Source organism: Haplochromis burtoni, unplaced genomic scaffold, assembly GCF_018398535.1.
Source record: "Haplochromis burtoni strain Fernald_Lab_line unplaced genomic scaffold, NCSU_Asbu1 Contig_482, whole genome shotgun sequence".
In the NCBI taxonomy this organism is placed as follows: Eukaryota; Metazoa; Chordata; class Actinopteri; order Cichliformes; family Cichlidae; genus Haplochromis; species Haplochromis burtoni.
This window is the reverse complement of record NW_024582843.1, coordinates 361,884-376,516: the sequence shown is the minus strand read 5'-3', so window position 1 is coordinate 376,516 and position 14,633 is coordinate 361,884. Positions and strand designations below refer to the sequence as shown.

General features: G+C 37.2%; 1 protein-coding gene and 1 long non-coding RNA gene across 5 annotated transcripts in view; one reads left to right on the top strand and one right to left on the bottom strand.

The window, feature by feature from the left end:
* The window catches only part of plagl2 (pleiomorphic adenoma gene-like 2), a 49,695-nt gene extending 36,849 nt beyond the window's left edge, over positions 1–12,846 (bottom strand). For all 4 annotated transcript variants that reach the window (XM_042213808.1, XM_014341427.2, XM_014341428.2 and 1 more), the window contains exon 1: positions 12,603–12,846. The gene's annotated coding sequence lies outside the window, so the exon portion shown is untranslated. The remainder of the gene's footprint in view (positions 1–12,602) is intronic.
* A 165-nt stretch (positions 12,847–13,011) lies between these two features.
* The window catches only part of LOC106633795, a 5,676-nt gene continuing 4,054 nt past the window's right edge, over positions 13,012–14,633 (top strand). Inside the window, exon 1 of the long non-coding RNA XR_001337163.2 lies at positions 13,012–14,399. This is a non-coding gene — a long non-coding RNA (uncharacterized LOC106633795). The remainder of the gene's footprint in view (positions 14,400–14,633) is intronic.

Sequence of the window (14,633 nt, the reverse complement as noted above, 5' to 3'; positions counted from 1 at the left end):
CAAGATCTTAATATGCATTGTTTACTGTGCGCTTGCAATGTGGCAGCACAATTAGAACTGGTGTTCTCCTTTAATAGTACTTCATTAATACAGTCTACTTTAAAAGTCTTAATCTACAAGTCTACAACTGTTAATTGTTCTTAATTACACATATGTCCCCTCTAAAGTGAAGCCTTGCTCATAACTTATTCATAGTAGTTTGACACTTAATAACATGCCCAAGTTCCTTAAAGCAGCCTTTTAGATCCATTGTAGTACACAGAGCCTGCAGTCACGAGACCCTATTTCTAATGAGCGACCTTAAAAAAAATGGACATGTATTGAGACACAACAGGTTTTTATCCCATCTAGTAAAACACAAAGATTTTCAACCATACAGCTAGATAGTTGTTATTTTAATAAAAGGGAGTGATGTATTTTAACTACATTACAAAGGTCAGAAAAGAGCTTCATGTGTTGCTCCTTTCAAGCAGTAAAGAGTTAATTAGTGTTACAACTGATTGAGCCAAACTTTATGAAGTATAAAAATTGTTTTTATAAATAGCTAGGGTAGCTTAGCAGAGTAGCCTTTGGTCTCATGTGGTTTAAGTTCACATGGTTAAATCACACGTTTTGTTTTATTAAAAATTAATCCATGGTACTGATAGCAACACATTAGATGCAGATTCTGTATTTTTTTCCTTGCGTTCTTTTAAAAATAGAGAGCATTATCTTGCTAATCAGGTTTTCAGCTATTTTTAATATTATTCATATTAACATTAATAACAGGACTACTATTATTAAAAAACATTAAACAAGTTTAATTTTAGGGTTTTACAGAGCATATATTTACTTAAAGTTTTCAAAAAGTGAAGTAATAATTTACTCTACTCAACAAACGATGAAGTAAATAAATGCAAATACAAGGGCATTTTATAGCATTATATTTGTAGTATTTTATTATCACTGTCTTACTGAAACAGAGGTGGCCCAAAATGAGTTCCTGCCCCAGAGCAAAATGTTTATCTGGCCATGCTTAAACTTGATCTATTCAGATTATTTTGAGCATTATATTTTTTATTCTTGGACTCTACAAGAATAGCTTTGCATGATTCACAGTTTAAAATAGTACCTATTTATCTTGTACTGGGCCTTGGTGCTGTTCATTCAACTCAGTGAAAAGTGCTGTTTTATCTTATCTGTTGTATATAAAACTAATAGAGAAATAACAGTTTCCACCTCCCCCTTTACCAAACCTTTTTTTAATGGTGCAATGTAATGTTGACAACATGATGTAATGATATACTTACTCAAAGATACCTTAAAGATATTTCCCCTGCAGTATCTCTATATATTGATGCTACTGCGTCCTTTTATGTACAGCTTATAAACAAATACATTTATATTTCAGTGACACCGCCACATACTTTTCAACTTTGTGCGTACTTTGCTTTATACATCACAGCAGTTTTACACTGTGGTGATGCACATTTTTGAATAAGAAATGCAAGTATTTTGTCCACCAATGAATTCACTACAGAGAATCTGTTGGTTAAGTAGTTACTGTAAAATGAAAGCAACCACATTGTAGAGGCACAGATAAACATTGAGTACTTGCAGGCAGAAAGTAAGTCCGACATGAGTCATGTTCCCAGTGTTTAAAATCAGAAGTGCATAGGTACGAGCTGATGATGCACCTCTTTTTCTCCATGCTCAAAGTCATCACTCACTTCAGCTGGCACAAGCAGCAGAGAAACTTACTTCTACTGAGGGAGCTGAAGGTTTTGCCTGGCAATACTTAGCAAGCACTGGATTGTTGAGTAGGGTGGGTGGCACAGGCCACCATTATTAAAAAAAACATTATTAAAATCACTTCAGAGAAAAGAAGAAGCACTGTGTCATCAGACAGTGTGGCTACATTCCTCTTTTTCCTGAGGATGACTCAGGAGCGGCGCACTCATGTATCAGTACTACTGTAGCCGAATGTGTGTGCGAAAGAGAAAGGGGAGGGCGTGTGTGAGTCAGGAGTGTGTGTGTGACTGCATTTCATTCGGCATCAGGTCCATATTCCAGATATTACTGTGCCAGTAAAATACACATACGCATAATTCTGTTCTGAGTCACGTGTTGATCCTAAACAACTCTCTGACATACTTCAGTGAGCGTGCGCGCGCTAGATGGTCCGGTACTGGTGCAGTCCTCGGCTACAGCTCACCACAGCAGCGCACCACAATACTTCCACTTTTGGCTCAGATTGAAAACTTTGCACGTGAACAGATGATATTAGGAATGCTGATGATCACGAACACATCACATTATTGGCACATTCACGGAAAAAAATATTGAAATTTAACAAAATCTGGATAGAATTGTAGTGAAGAGAAAAGAATAAAAACACTTCAAAGGTTCTACGTTCCCTGTTGTTGGACAACATTCTTCTTTTTAGAAAACCTGTTCCCGATTACAATTATTAGACAATACAAAAATTAGAGAAAAGGGCTACAATTTTCACATGCAAAAATTAAAATTCCAAAAATTTAAATATTTAGAGTTGAAACTATTTATATTGTAACTTTTTATGATCTCAACGTGCCATTTTAAACATGTTTTGAGGACTGACAAAGTCATTAATCAACTATTTGTAGCCCTAAAAATAATTAAATATGTTTGGCTGTAAAAGTTTGTTCCATCAAACTTTTAATAATAATTCAATCACCAGACAACCAGCCTGTAACAGATTGCAGAATTGTTTGTATTTTGTATTGACAGATTTGAAAAAAAAATAATAATATAATTAAAAATCACTAGTTGTAGCTTCTCTTATGTAAATATTTGTTATGTGCCAGTGCACTGAATGAATCTGGGTTCTGCACTGCTGGTACAAACAAAAACGTTTTCTTCGTTGTTTTAAACAAGAACTGAAAATAATCCCCATCTGCAGCCTAAACCTCTAGCAAGAAACCTATATAAATGCCAATCAGACATCAGGCATTTCATTAAAAGGAAAAACACCCAAAATGCTCTTTTACAATGACAAGTGTGTGTGAAGTGAATTAAAAGAGTTAATGCTCAAACAGAAAAGTCATTAATAAAATATAAATAACTATTAAGAAAAAAAACACAAAAACTTGTGTTTTAAACAGTCGTAACATGTTACGAACTGAACTATTATTCACTTGCTTGAAAGAATGGATTTCAGTGATAATGAAAATAAAAATTATGATTTCAATGAATTCATAGACACCAAAAACATAAAAAGAGTGTATTCTGTTTTGGGGGGGGGGTTTCATGGCAGAAATGCACAACTGAGGTCATCTTTGAAACTAGCTGCAAGGATAATGTCAGCTAAAATCAACAGCAATTCGTTTTTTGTCTTGTTTTCTTTCTTCTTCTTCTTTTTTTTTAAAAAAAGTGCTGCTCTGAAGGACAGTCAGTTTATGCAGATGCTTCTAAAATATTTTATCTTCCCTAAATTGGACCTGATTTTTTTTTTTTTTTTTTGCTTCCTATGGTACCTCCTAAGGTAAAAAAACAAAAAAAGAAATGCCAAAAGGTTAATAGCTACACGTATAGTCATAAAAAAAGAAGACAAAAACTCACCAAATAACAACTGTTCAAGTATATCTTAGCAAAACCTAAAAAAGCTTGACAGGCCTTTGAAGCTCTATTTGTACTAAGAGTCGTATATATATAAAATATATTCAAATATATGTATATAAAAATAAAGGCTTTTTTTAGATTTTACAAAGCTCAAAGTGAATCTCACAGAATCATTTACATAAACTGTAAATGTAGCATACCCAGTTAACTACAATTTACAACAGCAAACCAAATTGTATGTCCTGACCATATTATTCAAAGGGAGATGGGTTCAATTATAATAATTTTCTAGTAATAGATTTGAATCCACCCTGGGTGTCATTTTTTCAGCAACTCCAATTGAAGTTACTGCTCACCTATTACAGAAACTTTCTTCAGTAATGTAAATCCTGATTGGCACAAATTCCTGCTATTTTAAGAACAGTGCCTGGCTTTTAGTTTTCTGGTTTAGCGTATTTGCTTTCTTTTTTTCATGTTATTTTTAAAACTAGTTTCAAATGTATGAAACTAGTAAGGCACCCGTGGATAAATCATAAGAATGTCAAAGTCTCTTTTTGTTATACTTCAGCATAAATTTATGAGTTTGTAGCAGAGGTCTAATCCTACCCCTTCTCTGTTACATTTAGGGTAGTTTAAAAAGCCGTAATGTAATACAGGAACTTAGCAGTTCAGTGCAATACAAGAAAAATGCAATTTCCTTACTATCGTGCCTTTTAATGGCTCCGCAGCTGGTAAGAATGCTGATGTTTACCTTACCAGATAAGCAATACAAATAATAAAAGATTACCAGGAAAGTTGAGTTAATTTAGAAATGTACCAATACACTGGACGACCATTAGTATAAGTAGAAACTCACCTTCCAAAATTCAGATCACCTGACTTGAATTCAACCAATGGCAATCACTAATGCAGTCACTATATTCTTCATTTCCGGTTAATACTTGTACAGCTGCTGTTATTGTGTATATATTTATTTATATTTAGATTTCTTCATACATTCTTATATAGTTCTATATTGTGTATTTTGTTGTACAGTTATTTTATTTTCAATTTTAATTTATATATTTTATCTTATTCTTTCCCAGTTAAATTTACCCTTCATTCTAATTTGTGTTGTACAGTTATTTCATTTTTAACCTTAATTTATATTTTATTCCTTCCTAGTTAAATTTACCCTTTTTAATTTTTCATATTTATTTCCTATCTTATTCATAGCCTTTTCCTTTTTGTTTTCTTTAGGTCACGAGCAGTTGTCCAAGCATTTCACTACATATCGTACTGTGTATGACTGTGTACGTGACAAATAAAATTTGAATTTGAATTAATGTTTATCCATTGTAGAAATTTAGCACTGGCCAAAAAAAACCCATACCTATCACAATAGGGAAACTTTAAAAAGTACATTAAAAAACAATATTGCTGTCTGCATCAGCTATAAGACAACCAACAGATTGATAGTTAACAAAATAGCTACCATCAATCCATCCATTTTACTCTGTGTGTGCTAAATGGGCTATTTAGCACACACTATATAAGCTATATAAGCGCTTTTGTATTTTTTTTTTCTATCCTTAAGTACCTTTCTAGCTAACATTCACACACATTCAGACATGTAGACCCTCCTACACTACAGCCACCCCGTATCGAATTAATGCCGCATCTCGCAGCCCTTGAGCTGTCATGGGGTTAAAAGCAATGTACACCCTGAATAGGTCGCCAGCAACGACAGCTAAAATCTGTTAGGTATATCAATGGTTGTTTTTGTAAAGAATGAGAGTCCCAACTTTGTATACTACTAACTATGATCAAAAAAATGCAAAAACATTTGTTAGTCCTGTCCTTTTAAAAACAAATCTCTCCATTCAGTATCTATCTTTAAATTTGTCACACCATTTATTTGATAATATTACCTAACAGTCAAGATGTTTGCTAACTCATTGAAACATTAAAACCAGGTTATAGCGTCATGCTCACATGATTATCTGAGTAGACTGTTCTTTTACATTTCACATCCTCTCTCCTAATCTCTAATCTCTAGGTTCTCTTTACTTTTTTATGTTACTAACACAAAAACGATTTTAAAAAAAACAAAAAAAACCCAGCTCCTTTCTTGGTGTCAAGAGGTCAGCATCAAGTTTTCTAGGTAGGAATGTGTCCATGAACCCCGAGTGGTATATGCACAGAAGCTTGTTCAAGTCTGTTTTGAGTTTACAGAAACCATGAATTGACCTTAACTAAAGGGGGTTTGGGCATAGTGAATGATCAGTTAAGATGGACCAACTGTTTCCAACAATATTTAACATAAGTCCATGACAAATGGGAAATCTCCATCTGTTGTTGTCATGTGGTGGCATAAATCAATAGTAGATGAACAGGGTGAGGTGTGAGCTGTATTGCCTGTAGTAAAATCGCATGACATTTTTTACATTTTATCCCCCTTCTGCCCCTTTGTCCTTTCACCTACCAAACTCCACCTGACCAGATGTAAATTTTTCAGTCTTTCACTGCAAACTATTTCATACTTGTGTTTATTTCCAACTGTTCCCCTCTTTTACTTGGTCTGCAGTGGATCATCCTTGGAACCAACAGGCCTTCTACTATTCCCGAGTCGGTCAGTGCCTAAGGTTAAGTACAAGTCTATCAGTGCCTGAGAGACGACCCCCTAAACCAATGCTGTGTTTACTGGAGAGAGACGAGCCTATTAATAAATCTGTTGCAGACAGCCTGGCGGAAGTGGCCTGGGGCTGTAAACTCAGTCTGTGAGAGAAGGATGGATGAAGGGCAAAAGAGAGGGGGAAAAGGTGGACAAACTCTTTGAAAAAAAGAAAAGCAAGAACAATAAAAAGCAAAAGAGAGAGGATGGAAAGAAATGAGGATGTATGGAATTGGAGAAAGGGGGAAGGACTAGAGGTAAATGAGGGAGAGGAAAGAGGGTGTGTATGTGTGTGTTTTGTGTGGTGTAAACCATGGGTGCTTTTTGATGGATGAATCTAGGTTCTGAAAAGCCACAGCTGCCCTGTTCTTCCTAGAAAAAGATCCATGAGGAAAAGTGGCAGTATGTGGTTCAAGCATCTCGCATCCTCATACTATTTCTGACCAGCATACTGCAGCACCCATCAGAATGTGCCTGGGTCTGAAAAACCTCTGCAAGAGTGAGTAAATGAGAGCATGTGCGCCTGTATTATTAACTTTGTGCCTATGCATAGTAAAAATGACAATGTGAGGGTTCTTTTGTTGTTGTTGGGTTTTGGGTTTGTTTGTTTTTTACTTTAATTAGCCTTGTAAATATCTGTGCATATGTGAGACTTTATGTGCCTATGTAAGCTCCTCCACTCATTTGTATGCCTGTTTTCAATCAGTGTATTATACAGCAAAACATCTTTTTCTCTCTGTCATAGCTGCCAGGCTAAATGTTGTAAATGTACATAGAGTTGTATTTAGTAAAAATTGGGATAAAGATTGCTGTTTGGGACATATTTATGCACCCAGCAATATTAGTCCCCAATGCCTAAACCTACTAGCTTACTTCTTAGCCTCTAACATCATGTGAACTTAGTAAAAACCATCTAAATTATATATGACTTCAACATGGGTTCTGTCCATATGGTGTTAAGAATATCTGGTCAAATTAATTAATTAATAATCTTCCACACTAAAAAGTCATAAACTCAGCATACAGACTTAATAGTAAGGTCAGTCAACTTTAGCTAATATTACCCACCAGTTACCAGCCACATTTAGCTAAAGCAGCAGTTCCACTGGTATTGTTATTATAACGATAATGTTATGATTATGATGCACACGAACAAAAAGGCAGCAAAAAGTTTCAGTAATATTTTCCTTGTTCTATGTATTCAAACTTTGGTAATGTTACCTGGCATTAGCATTGGTATACATTAGCTATGGTATTAGCTATGGTATTAGCTATGGTAGGCTAGCCATCACATTGCTATCTATACAGCAAAACTAAAGCAAAACAATCCAACAAACCTCTGATTTGTAATGCTATGTTTAATTGCCCACAAACTTAACATTTGAAAAAGGAAGGATATCCAAGTCTGTTTTTATCCTATTTTAATTGAGTATGTAATACTTGGACTTCAGACTACAAGTTAGACTTGATTGTCAGGCTTCATGGGACAATAAAGCTAAACTTTTTGGATTCTACAAAGCTGCTTTTATTAATTTAGCAAAAAAATTACTAATTTCATAATAATGGTAATAAAGAAGTTGCACACCCAATTTTCCTAAATAAAATAAAAACAGTCTAATACTGGAAAAAATTGTGATTAAAACCAGTGAAAATCATCAAGAATAAAATAAAGCTTTTGATAATATTCACTTATTTTAATCAAAGTATTAGCCAGTATTTTTTCCAGTCTTGACATTTATAAGTATTTCATAACATTTAGTAGTATGGCAGTTTGTAGCTCTTGGTAGGAAAAACAAATTACTGCTGATTTTTTTTTTCTTTGACCACATTACCACTCAATATCAGACCCACATTCTGAGCTACAGATTTATCCTTTTGCTTTTCTATTTCTTGCTCCCTTGTTCAGTCTTTCTCAGAATTCATAACTTCTTTCTGCTTTCACACCCAACATACAGCTCTCAGCCCTCTCTCACACAATAGCCTGAAAGCCGAGCAGCTAATGTGTGAAGCCTCACATACTGCAAATAAATTAAATGAAATATCTGTTTCCCTGCTAGTCCCATGCAGTGTTGAGTGTAATGTGTTTCTGTAATCACATTACATTTTTTCAGTAACACAGTGACATGTTAGTTACAATTATGTTGTGACATTGTTTTACAAAGATTCTTTAGTTGTTTGCACACAAGGCAGACAGAAAGAAAAAAGCATCAAGTTAACATGTTTTCTTTTTTCCTGTGCACTTGCCCTACTATTAGCTGATTTCTGTCTATATGAAGAAAAGAGGAAAAATGTGGTGTGGAGCTTTTAGGCAGTAGAAATATGGACATTAATTTTACTTTTATTCCATAAAAGGACAAAAGCACGATGGTGAAATGCAAACTGTATCAAGACAAATACAACCGCACTGTGCTAACACAAGGTGGACTCTTTGCAAACATCTGCACAGACAGCATACTAACAGAAAGCTAGCCAAGAGCCCAGAATTATTTTAAAGCTGAGGGCTTGCTGACTCTAGTCCTGCAGCCAGAGCTTGATTTTCAACAGGTAACAAAAACAGTGACGAGCAGTCAGGCTTGCACCATTGTAGCCTTCATTTCTACCTGTTCGTGTTTCTGCAGTTGCATCACTGTGAAGCCTCTTTGATCTCAATTTTAAAACTAAAAGATATGGATTATAATAATAGCCTATGGTTTATATAGATAATTATACGATAATGTGTTTAAGGTCATTTTACAGAGTAACACAAAAGTAATGTATCAAATAGGGTAACAAATTACATTCTCCGGCAGGTCCTTAAGAAACAAATTGCATTACTTTTAGGAAAAGTATCAAATAATGTGTAAAGTATTACTTGTTTTCAGTAAAAACCTGTACACTGATCCCATGACACCAAATGTACTTACGTCCACACACTCTTGTACGGACGCTGCCCAGTGTTTACACATGCACACACTTAACAGCTCTGGCAATGCCCTGTATTCTGTTGCAGTTCTCAGGTTCCCAGTGCCACTCCTGAGAAAGTAACACATAGTACAGTTTTTCTACAGCCTGTCAGCAAGCAGCATCCATTCTACCATGAACCCAGTGTCCCTTGCTCCCTCACCCACCCCCTCCAACCCCATCCCATCCGTGCCTCTAGAAGGTGAAAAAGTACAAAGCAAGGGATCAGAGCTTTTCCGATTCTTCCCTGGTTATTAACTACCATTTGTCCCCTCAGAGGGCTGTCCCTCCCATTAACCCAACTGATGCTCTTTTCTCATGGTAATCAGCCTGCTGTTGCTGCTGCTGCCACCGCCGTCGCTGCCGCCACCACCGCTGCCGCCACCACCGCTGCTGCCCGAAGAGGTGCAAGGAATTGTGAGGGGGATTTTCAGAAGAGAAGACCTCCCTTGGACTCAAAAAACAGCAATCTCTCACTCACACACACTAAAATGGAGCGCAGACACACACTTCCACACACACATATCTTCCAAACAGGCAAGTGTGTGTGCTCTCACAGGCACCCACGTTCGCTCAATCATAAAGGCAAACATGAAACGTGCTGCCTCTCGACCACAGGGCATGGAAGTAATGTAAGGCAATGCATGGAAGTTAATGAGAAGAAGCTGGCTCAGTGGACTCAAGCAAAGACTGTGCTCAACTGAACAGAGCAGATCTGAAAGCTCAGGCAGCAGAATAACATGAATCATTAGATGGTTATGTCTGAGGAAAAAATATAAAGTAGGAGTACTGGAGTCTTGGAGTTTCTTGAGGGTTTTTTGTGCTTTAGAGTACACATAATCATTCTGAAAACACACATACTGATGGGAATTAGCGTGACCTTCTGTGAATTTGTGGGGGAAAATACTATTATATTCAAATACCTTTGTTTTCATATATCATCTGTCACTGCATGTAAAAAAATAAAGCAGTCATCTTCTTCAACACTCCACGTGTGAGAATTGAAATCTGACTAATGCTCCATGGGGCGGATCCATCGTCAGCCGAACGGTTGTAGTGAGAGAGCAGCAAACATCAACACATGGGTCTCAACTTGCAGAGCGACCAGCAAAGGCATTGTCTCGTGACAACCTCACTTCCATTTCCTTATTATGTAGCTGGAGGCCTTGATGGTACATGCTTGGCTCAGACATGTAGGCGTGAAGTTGAAGGGAAAAACCTGCCTAAAGTTCATTACATGCTGATCTGAATTTAGCCTTTTTAGCTACCTTTTATACCTGAAACGTGAGTATGACTTTTCTGACTGGTAGTCCAGCTATATCACATTATTCATATGAACTATAACAAAATGTTTGACTTGATTTATAGCTACACGCACTGAAATTGTGTTTGTGGATTTAGTAGCAAGCAAAATATGAATTTGACCTTGAACCATTAGGCAGAAGTCATCTTCAGTTCGAAAACTTTATTGATCCCAGTAAAATAAATGAATTGACATCTTACTAAGTGACTCATCACATCATTTTCTACACAAATCAGCAGGATAACAAGGCAAGATTTATTGATATCAGTCGCTGATATTTATCTTTAATTGCACATCATTTTTGTACTCACTAGATGCACAAATATTGTGTAATAAAAAGCTGAAAGACTAACAGAGATTAGCTTTGTTTTCAAATAAGATTACTTTGTGTCGCAAAAATAACAACAGAAACAAAATAAAAATACTGAAAAAATATCAGCTATCAATCGAATTGCTAATTTAAACATCAGCATCAGTCTAGAGTTTCACAACCTATGCATGTCTAATATGTAGTGTATGTATTTTCTTAATAACTCGCAAAATGGCTAATAGCTTCTAAAAACTAATGTGACACGTCATGTGGTATTTATCCTACATTAACTGAAAAATCAATCAATCATTTTTGAGCCTTTATGTTTGTGGAAGTAAGTTGATCTTTTGGTTGTTGTTTTTTTGCTTTTAGGTTACATTGATCATCAAAGTCTGGAATGATTTCTATGTTTAAAATAACAATCTAGCCAACAGTAGATGCTGACACAAATGTCCACATTTCTGTTCTTGTTAACTGTCCTAAAGTACTTTCCTTTCCTCACAGTATCTTTGAACATTTCCACGCTGCTACAAATGATGGAAAACAACAACAATACACAGATATATCAACAGCTGATACTTATGTTGGCCGATGTTCTTCCATATTGTCATTTTTAGTGTGCTCAAATGACGATGGATAACTTGGTAATGGAAAACCGTGTATGCGTGTAGTGGAATCTCCCACTGTGGATGTGCACTTTCCTGTACAATCACAGGATGTCTGCTTATAGTTTATAAGTGATGTCATGAAAACAACTTAAATATCCCAAAGTTCAGCCAGAGTTCATGCTTTATGCAGAACAGGGAAAAAGTTTGCTAATCTTGAAATGTAATATTGCTGCAATAACAATATGAAATGCAAATGAAAAACACCAGAATGCAACAATCTCCCAATAGGAGAAACAGCTTTCTGTTCAGTCCTCTGCAAAGCTGACTACTTTAGGGTTACTTCCACCGTTGTTTGTGCTCATTTCCTCCCTCCTGAATGACAGTAAATACGTAAAAAGCGTGCAGCCAAATCAGAAACAAGTGCACAAACTGAACCCCCACACTGTGACCCCAACCACCCCGGCTCTTTGGCAGGGTCTTGGTTGTTATTTACCCCCCTCTTTCAAGGAAAAGCGCACACTCTCCCAGCAAAACATCCGAACTGTGACATAAACCACAACCTAGTGGACGGCTCGATTCAGACAGCAACAATGGCTTCAAGGTTCAAGGAGGGCGACTGAATATCGGTCGCAAAACTTATTTAAAGAATCTGTGATGGGCATAAACATCCGTGCACGTTTCAGCAAATTTGTTTTTTCCCCTCTGGTCAACAAACACACGCAACAGGACGTTCTCTCGACCTCCCTCTCCCGTGCAGCGGCACTGCACACTTGATGAATGTTCGAAAATTGCTTAAAAATCACAAGATCGCCGAAAACTTGCAAAACTACATCAAACGTCAACAGCGAGGGGCCGCTGCAGAAAGTGCGCCGTGTGGAACAACTTTACAGATTGCGTTTGCAACATAATCATCGAGCAAAAACAAGAAAACGTTTTAAAAAAACTGAGGAAGAAGACGAGGCAGAAGAGACGATCGCGTAATTATAAATTAAATACCCAGGCTTCTTACACGGTGCCACTAAAGAAAAAATAGCGCAAAGTCCGATCGTGCGACGGTAACAACACGTTCACAACAATTCAAGTGTCACTTAGAGACAACTGAGGGCTGATACGAGGCTCGGAAAGTTGTAGCAAAGGCACACATGCACACGGGAGGACGTGAAGCCACAATATGAGCGCTTAGAGGAAAAAAACGAGCAGTTTACCCACCAGAAAGTTTCCAGCATCGCATTAGTCAATTTCACAAGGACTCCCGGTAGCCTCCCATCCCGGACCGGACCAAAAACCCGCTGTGGGAGAGCCCACGCCACCGCTCCACGCTCTTTTCTCCTCCCGATCTGTTGCTTGGATATTTTTTTCGATTTTTCCCAATAATTTTTCTATATTCGGGGCCTGAGAGTGTGTCTGGCTCTCCTCAGGCTGCAGCGGAGTTATGGGGCGGTAAGCATTATGGGAGTGTGACGTCAGGCCACTTTCACAAACTTTTTTTTTCTAACCAGCGACAGCTTTACTGGTTTTTCAGCAGCTTGCAGCCAGTCCTCCCAGTTAGCAGTACTAGTTTCAGTTATAACACCTGCAGCTTATCTTCACTCTGCGCATTGATTTTAAACAAGAAAACCTTTAAAACAATTAGAAAGATGCTTGAAAACAGAAGCTTCTACAATGTCTAAAATGCAGGCTGTGCCCAGACTTGAGTAGAGAGGGGAGGGCTTAGTTGTTAAGCTATGAATGCACTTGTTCGATGCTTTGCTTTTTCTTATTTTTATTTATCTTGTTTTTTTTAAGAAGCTCAACAATAATGAGGAAACCACTGATAATTTTTTAAAAAAAAATGAATTTTCTGTTTATTAAATGTAGTATTTGTTTATTTCAGCCTTTTTGTTGGAATAACTACGTCAATATTTAGCTACAATGGGAGTCTGCTTTTTAAGAACCATCAAGAACATAAGATTTCTCATAACACCACTTCATCATCATTTCGCTATTGTTATTTATAATTGGGGGGGGGGGGGGTGGATTCAACTTGAAAAACATTTTTACCCTTAAATGCGTTATACAAAAATACAAAACCACTTTATTGAAATTAATGTGCTGGTATAATTAAGGTGCTTTTTAAAGGTATCAGAAAGTGAAAACATGGCGCCAGATAACGAGTAGGAGTTCCAGCCCACAAGCTGGAATGTGGATGATCACCCCGGGTCCCCACGTGCTGAAGGCTACCGGTGGTTGGTGGTGGTGGTCCCGTTGCTCTCTCTCCCATCTTGTGTGTCCTTTGGGGAAGGGGGAGGGGAGAAGGGTGAAAGAATTACTTCCAGGGCACATCAACTCGTTTCCTCATCACCCTAACTGCCTCTCCGGCACCACTTCCCAGCCCCTCCACAGGCTGCCAACGGTCCCACCGCCGAGCCCGCAGGGTGAACGTGTTTGTGCACAGCACAGAGTGAGTGAAATGAGAAGGGGTGTCTTCAATAATGCGGCATTTAAGTTCTTATGTTCTGTTTTCATACAAAAAATAAAATACTGTTTTTAAAGATCAATACATATATTTGTGTAATTTTTGAATTGCATAAATGATTCAACTTATTCCGAAGCCTTTGCATCATGTTGAAGTGCAAAATGCTTTTATTAAACAGAAACACATGATTCAAAATCTTGCATTTAGGTGCTGACTGGCCAGTGAACAATTAAAATAAAAAATACATCACCATGCAGAATGCACTTATCCTGTTATTCGGATTTTCATGGGCAATTAGTCTAAATTGAAAAATTTCCGACAGAACATGAAAGCATCAAAAGCCTTTCGGCTTGTTCAATAAAGGGGAGCGGGGCAGAAAGTGTTTGTTGTTCGGGGCTGCTGTGCTGCACAACTACAATAGACGTACCTACTACAACGGTGTGCTGGAAAGAGCTTGCGGAAATGATGATGACGATGATGATGCTTTTTGTTTCCCGAACCACTTTTTTTCCGTTTTTTAAAGAAGAAGCTGCTTATAATAAGCCTATATTGTAAGTTGTTGTCTCGGACCTAAATGTTACTCCACTGGATCGGACCGGATATCTGTACCTGACGTCGCAGACTCGTTTATGTAAAACAGACAGGCTAAAAACCTCTTTAAACACGAATAGTGTTGAGATGTTTTGTTTTCTGTTCGTTTGTTTGTTTTGTTTTTTGTTTTTCAAAGTTTACTTTAAAAAGTCAGGTCGGTTTTTTTGTATTCAAGCAGACTTTTATTGGGGGGG